Here is a 7,386-nt window from a genome sequence, read left to right on the forward strand (position 1 = left end):
TCGTTGCCCCCTGATTGCCCTCTCCCACTTCGTGGAGCCAGTTTGGCTTTCTGATATACTAGAGCTTACGGTGAGGAAACAAGCTGGGAGACAGCTCAGTGGAGCTGTGGAGGGAAGCTCCGGTGTAATGAAATTGCACAGTGTTGAGGGCTCATCGTCGAGCCTACCTAGTGGCAGCGAAGGCAGCAAAGAAGGAAAAGAGTGTGTCCTCAATGTGCTGTCCGTCAGAGCTTTTCCAGGTAGTGTGGGGTCTCTTACGGTCTGGCCCAAAGATAGAACCAAGAGTAGTTCACTGTGACTCGTTTTGAGGACAAAATCCTCAACATTTTTCAAGAGGGAGTGGTTCTTGCCTGCTTGAAGGAGGCTTGAACAAACCCTCCCTGGATTGGAAAATCAAAGTTGACAGTCTTCCCTTCTTGGGCAAGGTTCTTGAGCAGGTGGCCTGGACCAGATCCGGGCACTCTTGGAGGAAACTGCATTTTCTAGATGAATTTCAATCAGGGGTACAGGCCCGGTTTGGGAAACTGCTTTGGTATGATGATCTCTGTCGGGAGAAAGAGAGGTGGAATGTGTTGCTGTTAATTCTCCTTGACCTCTCAGCAGGCTTTCATTGCCATCAGCCATGGTCTCCTTCTGGAGTGGCTGTCTGAGTTGGGGGGGTGACAGCGCTTTGCAGTGGTTCTGGTCCTATTTGGATGGTTGTTTCGCGAGGGTGATGCTTTGGCCCCATGGGTCCTTCACTGTGGGGCTCTTCATGGTTCAGTTTTATCCCCTATGCTGTTTAACATCTACATGAAACCACTGAGTGGGGTTATCTAGAGGTTTGGAGTCCATTGTCGGTAATAAGCTGATGACACACAGCTCCAGTTTTCCTTTACACCTGCAGGTTTGGCAGTGGATGTGCTGGACCGTTGTCTTGCCTTGATAAGGGCCTGGATGGGAGCCAAAAAACTGAAGCTCAATCCAGGTAAGGCTGAGGCTCTGTTGGTGGGAAGTTCCATAGACCGGACGGCTGGGAGGTTGCCTGGTCTTCATGGGGTTCCACTTCCTTTGAAGAACCAAGTAGCTTGGGGGGCACTTCTGAATTTTTCGCTGTCTCTTGAGTCTGAAGTGGTCTCAGTGGTGCAGAGTACCACCCACCAGCTTGGGCTGGTGGCCCAATTGTGCCCTTATCTGGACAGGGATAGTTTGCCTTCTGACATCTACGCTCTGGTAACCTCTAGGTTAGATTACTGCAACACGTTATACGTAGGGCTGCCTCTGAAGACGGTCCAGAGACTAGGCTGCTATGAAGTATAATTTTTATTTTTATTTTGAAAAGACACTTTTTTAAAAAAGGATCTGGTCACATGGTTGCATTGTTTTGTGCTATATGGTTGCATGACAGCCATATTTTCATAGAGGGGATGAAGAGAGCAAAATGATTAGGAGAAGTCAACATTTTTCTCTAGAGCTTACTGAACTTTTTGCCCCATCAATTATTTCGAATCAAAGGTAAAGGTACCCCTGACCATTAGGTCCAGTCACGGACGACTCTGGGGTTGCCCACTTATCTCGCTTTACTGGCCGAGGGAGCTGGCGTTTGTCCACAGACAGTTTTTCTGGGTCATGTGGCCAGCATGACTAAGCCTCTTCTGGCGAAACCAGAGCAGCACATGGAAATGCTGTTTACCTTCCCGCCGCAGTGGTACCTATTTATCTACTTGCACGTTGATATGCTTTCGAACTGCTAGGTCGCCAGGAGCAGGGACCGAGCAACGGGAGCTCACCCCATCGCGGGGATTCAAACCACCGACCTTCTGATCGGCAAGTCCTAGGCTCTGTGGTTTAGACCACAGTGCCACCTGCGCCCCTTATTATTTCGAATAGTGGAACACAACTCTGGCTCGTGCAGAATTAGGTTTAGAGAGATCGTCCAGAAGCCCATGTCCTCTGCACTTCAACTCTGCCCAGTTCCTAGCCCTGTGTGTTTGCCCTCCCCATCATTGCTGCTGCCTCCAAGGTAGCTTGGTTTTCTCCCAGTTGTGGAATAAAAACGGCACTGCAAGGAACGATGGCAGTTTGACACCTGTCATGGCTGCAAGAGTGAATTGCGGCCCAAATGAATGTTTGCAAGGATGATTGGCAGCTAGAATTAGCAGTAGCCCTCTGATTCATAGTCTATTTCTGACATGGCCCTCGGTGCTGAATAAGAGTCATTCCTCTCTCCCCCCCCCACCCCAATAAAACATACACCTTGTCACACGTATGGACCCACAAATGTCTCCTAGGCTTTGCGCAGCGTCCCAGGACCTGCCGGTACAATCATGCAACCTCAACATGTGCTTTTTAGTTTAGAAAGACAAGCAACAAGTAACTGTCTGCTGTTTAAGAGGAGTGTGGAATGTTGAACAGAAATCCCAGTTAAAGCAGATGATTCTCCTTCCTGCCATCACCACCAAAATTATTGCTTTGCCTCCACCAGCGGCGTTACGGGTGCAAATTCAAGAGGTGTAGTTTTCCCCCCTCGACCAATGAAATGCAGTAGATCTACCTGTTGAATTTTTGGTACATGCACTGCTATAACCTACCGGGTACGCGCAACACACATCTCCATTCAATGCACAGATTTGAATAAAATATTAACAGACAGCTTAAAAGATGAAAAGTAGGCTGACACATTCTGCCTGCCATCAACGGCTTGTTAGGGAGAGAGATAAAATAGTCTTACCGCACCTCTAGGAGATGTTGTAATAAATTATTTTGACTGGTATCCTGCCCTTCCTCAAGACGCACCTTTCACAACAACTCTGTGAGGGAGCTCTGTACCATCACCCAAATACTAGATCTTGCAAGCTGATCTGACTCCTGGTGAGTTTCACAGCAGAGCTAAGATCTGAACCGGGATCAGATGCCCACAGCTTTCATCATTCTCTTGTGCTTAACCTGGAGGAGGGAACTTACACCCAAGCTTTTCTGAACCAGCCATCTCAACGTCTAGATTCTAAACACGGAGCAAGAAATAAGCAGGATCGATCAAAAGAGGGGGAAGGAATCCTCTCCCTATTGTGCCCATTGTGCAGATGGGGAAACTGAGCAAGGCAAGAAGCAGAACATCATGGGGCTGGGCATTGTCGGGGTCTCCTGCTCTGCCAATAAGACCACCACCCCAACAATAATAACACTAACACACACACACAACTGCACAGAGCCCCTCAGAAGGCTAGAGGCCATGGGAATGAGTCCTCCAGCCACCTTCTCTGACTCTCTCAGATTCAGGGATCTCCTAGCTGCAGCCTTTCTCCACCTGTGGGTCCCCAGATGTTGCTGAACTACAACTCCCATCACCCCTCACTAGCAAGGCCAGAGCTCAGGGATGATGGGAGCTGTAGTCCAACAACACCTGGGGGCCCACAGGTTGAGAACTGCTGTAAGTGCAAGCCACTCAGTCAGCCAACCCAGATCTTGCATCCGGCAACCGAAACCATGGCACCACCAGACACATTAGTTACAAGCGCTATAATAAGAACAAGTTTGCGTCCAGTTCCTTTCAGCCCCCTCAACTCCCCCAGCGCTTGGTCTACCCTACAAGACAACTCACGAGATTGGCAAAATGGGTGCGGGGCTGGAATTGGCATGCCAGGGCCATGAGACAAGCCAAGAGGTGTGCATTTTTTAAAAAATTATTATTATTATTATTATTATTATTATTATTATTATTATTATTATTTATCATCCTCTCCATCTCAAACAAATATCTCCTAGGGAGACAGTCCTTGCCAGAGGTTAAGGGGTGATATGATAGCCATGTTCTAATATATAAAAGGATGTCACGTAGAGGAGGGAGAAAGGTTGTTTTCTGCTGCTCCAGAGAAGCGGACACGGAGCAATGGATCCAAACTACAAGAAAGAAGATTCCACCTAAACATTAGGAAGAACTTCCTGACAGTAAGAGCTGTTCGACAGTGAAATTTGCTGCCCAGGAGTGTGGTGGAGTCTCCTTCTTTGGAGGTCTTTAAGCAGAGGCTTGACAACCATATGTCAGGAGTGCTCTGATGGTGTTTCCTGCTTGGCAGGGGGTTGGACTCGGTGGCCCTTGTGGTCTCTTCCAACTCTATGATTCTATGATTCTATGATTCTACATCCCAGGGTGATGGACTTTTCTTCCAACAAGTTGCCTCCAAGTTGGAGGTGGGAGAAGGTAGGAGCAGGTAGGAGCAGGCAAAAAAATATGTCACATCTGAAAATGCACAGCATCAAATCCGTACCCACTTTGAGGCACCTACACATCTCACTTTCATCATTTGGAAAGTCTCTCCCCCCCCCCCTTAATGTGGGGAGGGAGTTGAGGAGGAAAAGTCCCCCTGATTTTGGGATCTGGGCAAATGTGTATTTGATGTGAATTGTTTTCTGGGGAGGGGGAAATCTCCTCTCGTCTCCCAGGCTTGGAATCTGAAACATATAAACATCTGATGGTTTTTAGGGTGTGTTGAGACACTTATGGCTCAGTATGGTTGCTGAACCAGAGAGGAAAGGGGTTTGCTCCCCTCGGAACTGCAGGGCTTCAGGTCCCACGAACTACTTTTGGTCAGTTTGTTTATGTGCAGGATCCAGCCTCCTCTCCCAACCCGGCGCTGGTTCCTCTTAGTCCAGGATGTGGCCATTGTGGAGCCCAAATCACTCAGACTGAACTAGACTGAACCGGGGAGTGGGGACGCACAGGCGCCTATTCCACTCTGTCAGAGTATATTGAACGGCAACCAGAAATAATTATTATTTATCATATTATTATTTTTTAATTAAAAAAAAGTTTGGGGGGTGGAGGAGTGGGTAACGCATGCATGTCTGCAAAAGCAAGGTACTGGCAGCGGCGAATTATCTTCTGAGATCCTTCAAAACTGAAGGTGGTGTCTATAGCAACTGTCCTAGCTAGAAAGATATGTGAGATGGGGGACGTAAAAAAGGATGGAGGGGGAAAGTGTGGGATGGATATATATATATATATATATTTAAATCATAATATTATTGAGAATTCAATTACAGAAAGAAATCTTGGTACAATATTTTTAATTGTTTTTTTAAAAAGGCGAGTCGGGATCTTGACACCATGGTACCAGATTTTTATTTTTTTAAGTGAGCAGGAATTTTGGAGCTGGGTTTTAATTTCTTTTCATATATAATTTTTCATAGCGGGTGGAGGAATTAATCACACCTCGACGCCGTATTTTGGCTAAGCACGGCTAAAACGGCACACGTTTCCAGGGCGAGGCAAAGAGGTCTCTCTCTCTTTCCATCTCTCTTTACCCCAATGGTGTCAACACAACCGGGTCTACAACTGGTAGGTAGTGGGGAATGCCCTCAGGAGGCCGGAGCCTCGCGGCCCCCACCCGCCCCCAAGGTGCTATCATGTGGCGATCGCTGACCGGCACCGGGTTGTGGCTCAATTTTGCAAGTGTCTGGCGCGCAGTGCCCGGAGAGGAGGGAACGGGAACGGACCCGAGAGTCAGCGGCGATGAGGAACGACAGAGAGAGTAAGAAGTAAACGGGAGCAGAGAGGGAGGGAGGGAGGGAGGGAAGGCTCAAGACAGCCCGTGGTCCCGATCCTGATCGACAGCGGATCACCCAGCGACCCAGAAGCTCCCCAACACACACTACTCCCCCGCCATCGGATCAATCCAAGCAGGAAAAGGGGATTTGGGTAGGTGGGTGGCGGGGAGGAAATGAAGGAACAGGAACCCCTCTCTCTGTTACCCCGACACGCGCACACGCGCGCACACGATCCTCTGCCCCGCGAGCGGAAAAGGACCCCCCACGTCGCCCCAGCACCTACCTTCCTCTGCGCCTCCTCTCAGAGAGACCCCACAGCTGTGGCTGAGCCAAGCCGGTCAGTTCCTCGCCATGGTCTTTCTCTCTCTCTCTCTCTGCCCGCCCCCCTCCTCCCCACGTTGTTCTTCAGCAGGGCTGGGCGCCGTGTGCGAGGGCTGGGAGCCGTGCCTAACACGAGGGGGTGGCGGTGGAAGCCCGAGAGCCCCCAGATCCTGGTCGCTGCCCCCACCAGCCAGAGAGTGTCCCTTCCTCGGAGCCAGAGACAAGAGAGAGATGGAGAGCGAGCCCGCCTCTGGTGAAAGGAGGAGGAGAGAAGGGGAGGGGCAGCGCTGGTGCGGGGTGGGGGGGGGGAGGTTGTGGGAAGAGAGAAATGAGCCCTCAGGACCCACAGAAAGAAGCTATGGGGCGGGAGGGGGTGCAAGGAAACCCTCGCCGCCAGCGGGAAAGGGAAGCGATGCAACTCTGCCCAAGCTGGGTGATGGTTAGCAGAGCCCACGTTGCCAGGGAGTGTGGCCGAGGCGTGAGAGCTGCGTGGAAGAACGCCAAGTCTGCTGCTTCGCCATGCCCGGATCGGGTCCAGGTTTCTGCTCAAGGCAGCCCCAGCCACCCACCCAACCACTCGAGCAGCCGGGCAGCTCCCGTCGCCCCCCCGCAAATCAGTACCACGGTGAGTCTGGACAGGGAATAGCCATTTCAGCACCAGGAAACGCTGGACAGCTCCCGCAGACCGGACAGCGCATCCAATGTATTTGGGGAAGGGAGCGCGACTGGCATTTTAACAGTGCAAAATTTGGTATCTTCGCATTATTGCTTCTAAAGTTGTGTTTAGGAAGGAAGGAACGCCGAGAGTCGCACACACTTAAAAATAAAAATAAAAAAATGGTTTGACGGTTGTGGGCAGCTGGATATGAGGCTGAAAACCTTTGGTTTAAGCCCCAGCTCAGGCCCATGAACTAGCCATCCTTAGGCAGCTATCTGCACAGGCGCGAATGCACACACTTCTTATTCAGCCTCTGTTCTTCTATCTGTAGAATGGGAATAAGGTTCATTGGCCAAGGCTTTTGCAAAGGCAAGAAAGAGCGTTGGGCAACAGAACCATCAGACAGAATTTGTTGGTCCCTGGGGAAAAGGAAAGGTAAGGAGTGAGGATTACTCTTACTAGCTCATTGTTTGTAAACGCGCAGTACCTTTCTTATGAACCAGCTGCAATGTGTGACTTAAAGCCTTGCAAAGGCAGTGCCTCTGTTTTATTTTTGCAGTTTATGTTAATGCACGGGTGTTTTTTTTAATTGACTCGAAACGTCTTGTACCGAAAATCTGAAATCAATAAAAATTATTCAAAAATGGGGAGGACATGCAACTGAAGAAAATAAGAATAAGAATATTATAATAATTTATTATTTATACCCCGCCCATCTGGCACAGTTTACCCAGCCACTCTGGGCGGCCCCCAACAAAATATTAAAATACAGTAGTCCGTCAAACATTAAAAGCTTCCCTAAACAAGGCTGCTTTCAGATGTCTTCTAAAAGTCTGGTAGTTGTTGTTCTCTTTGACATCTGGTGGGAGGGCGTTCCACAG

General features: G+C 49.5%; 1 protein-coding gene across 1 annotated transcript in view; it reads right to left on the reverse strand.

Annotated features, from left to right (window-relative positions):
• The window catches only part of SLC8A2 (solute carrier family 8 member A2), a 130,919-nt gene extending 124,794 nt beyond the window's left edge, over positions 1 to 6,125 (reverse strand). The window contains exon 1 of the mRNA XM_081921951.1: positions 5,810 to 6,125. The gene's annotated coding sequence lies outside the window, so the exon portion shown is untranslated. The remainder of the gene's footprint in view (positions 1 to 5,809) is intronic.
• Positions 6,126 to 7,386: the final 1,261 nt, after the last annotated feature.

The sequence above is a fragment of the Podarcis melisellensis genome, assembly GCF_964234715.1.
Source record: "Podarcis melisellensis genome assembly, chromosome: 8".
NCBI lineage: Eukaryota > Metazoa > Chordata > Lepidosauria > Squamata > Lacertidae > Podarcis > Podarcis melisellensis.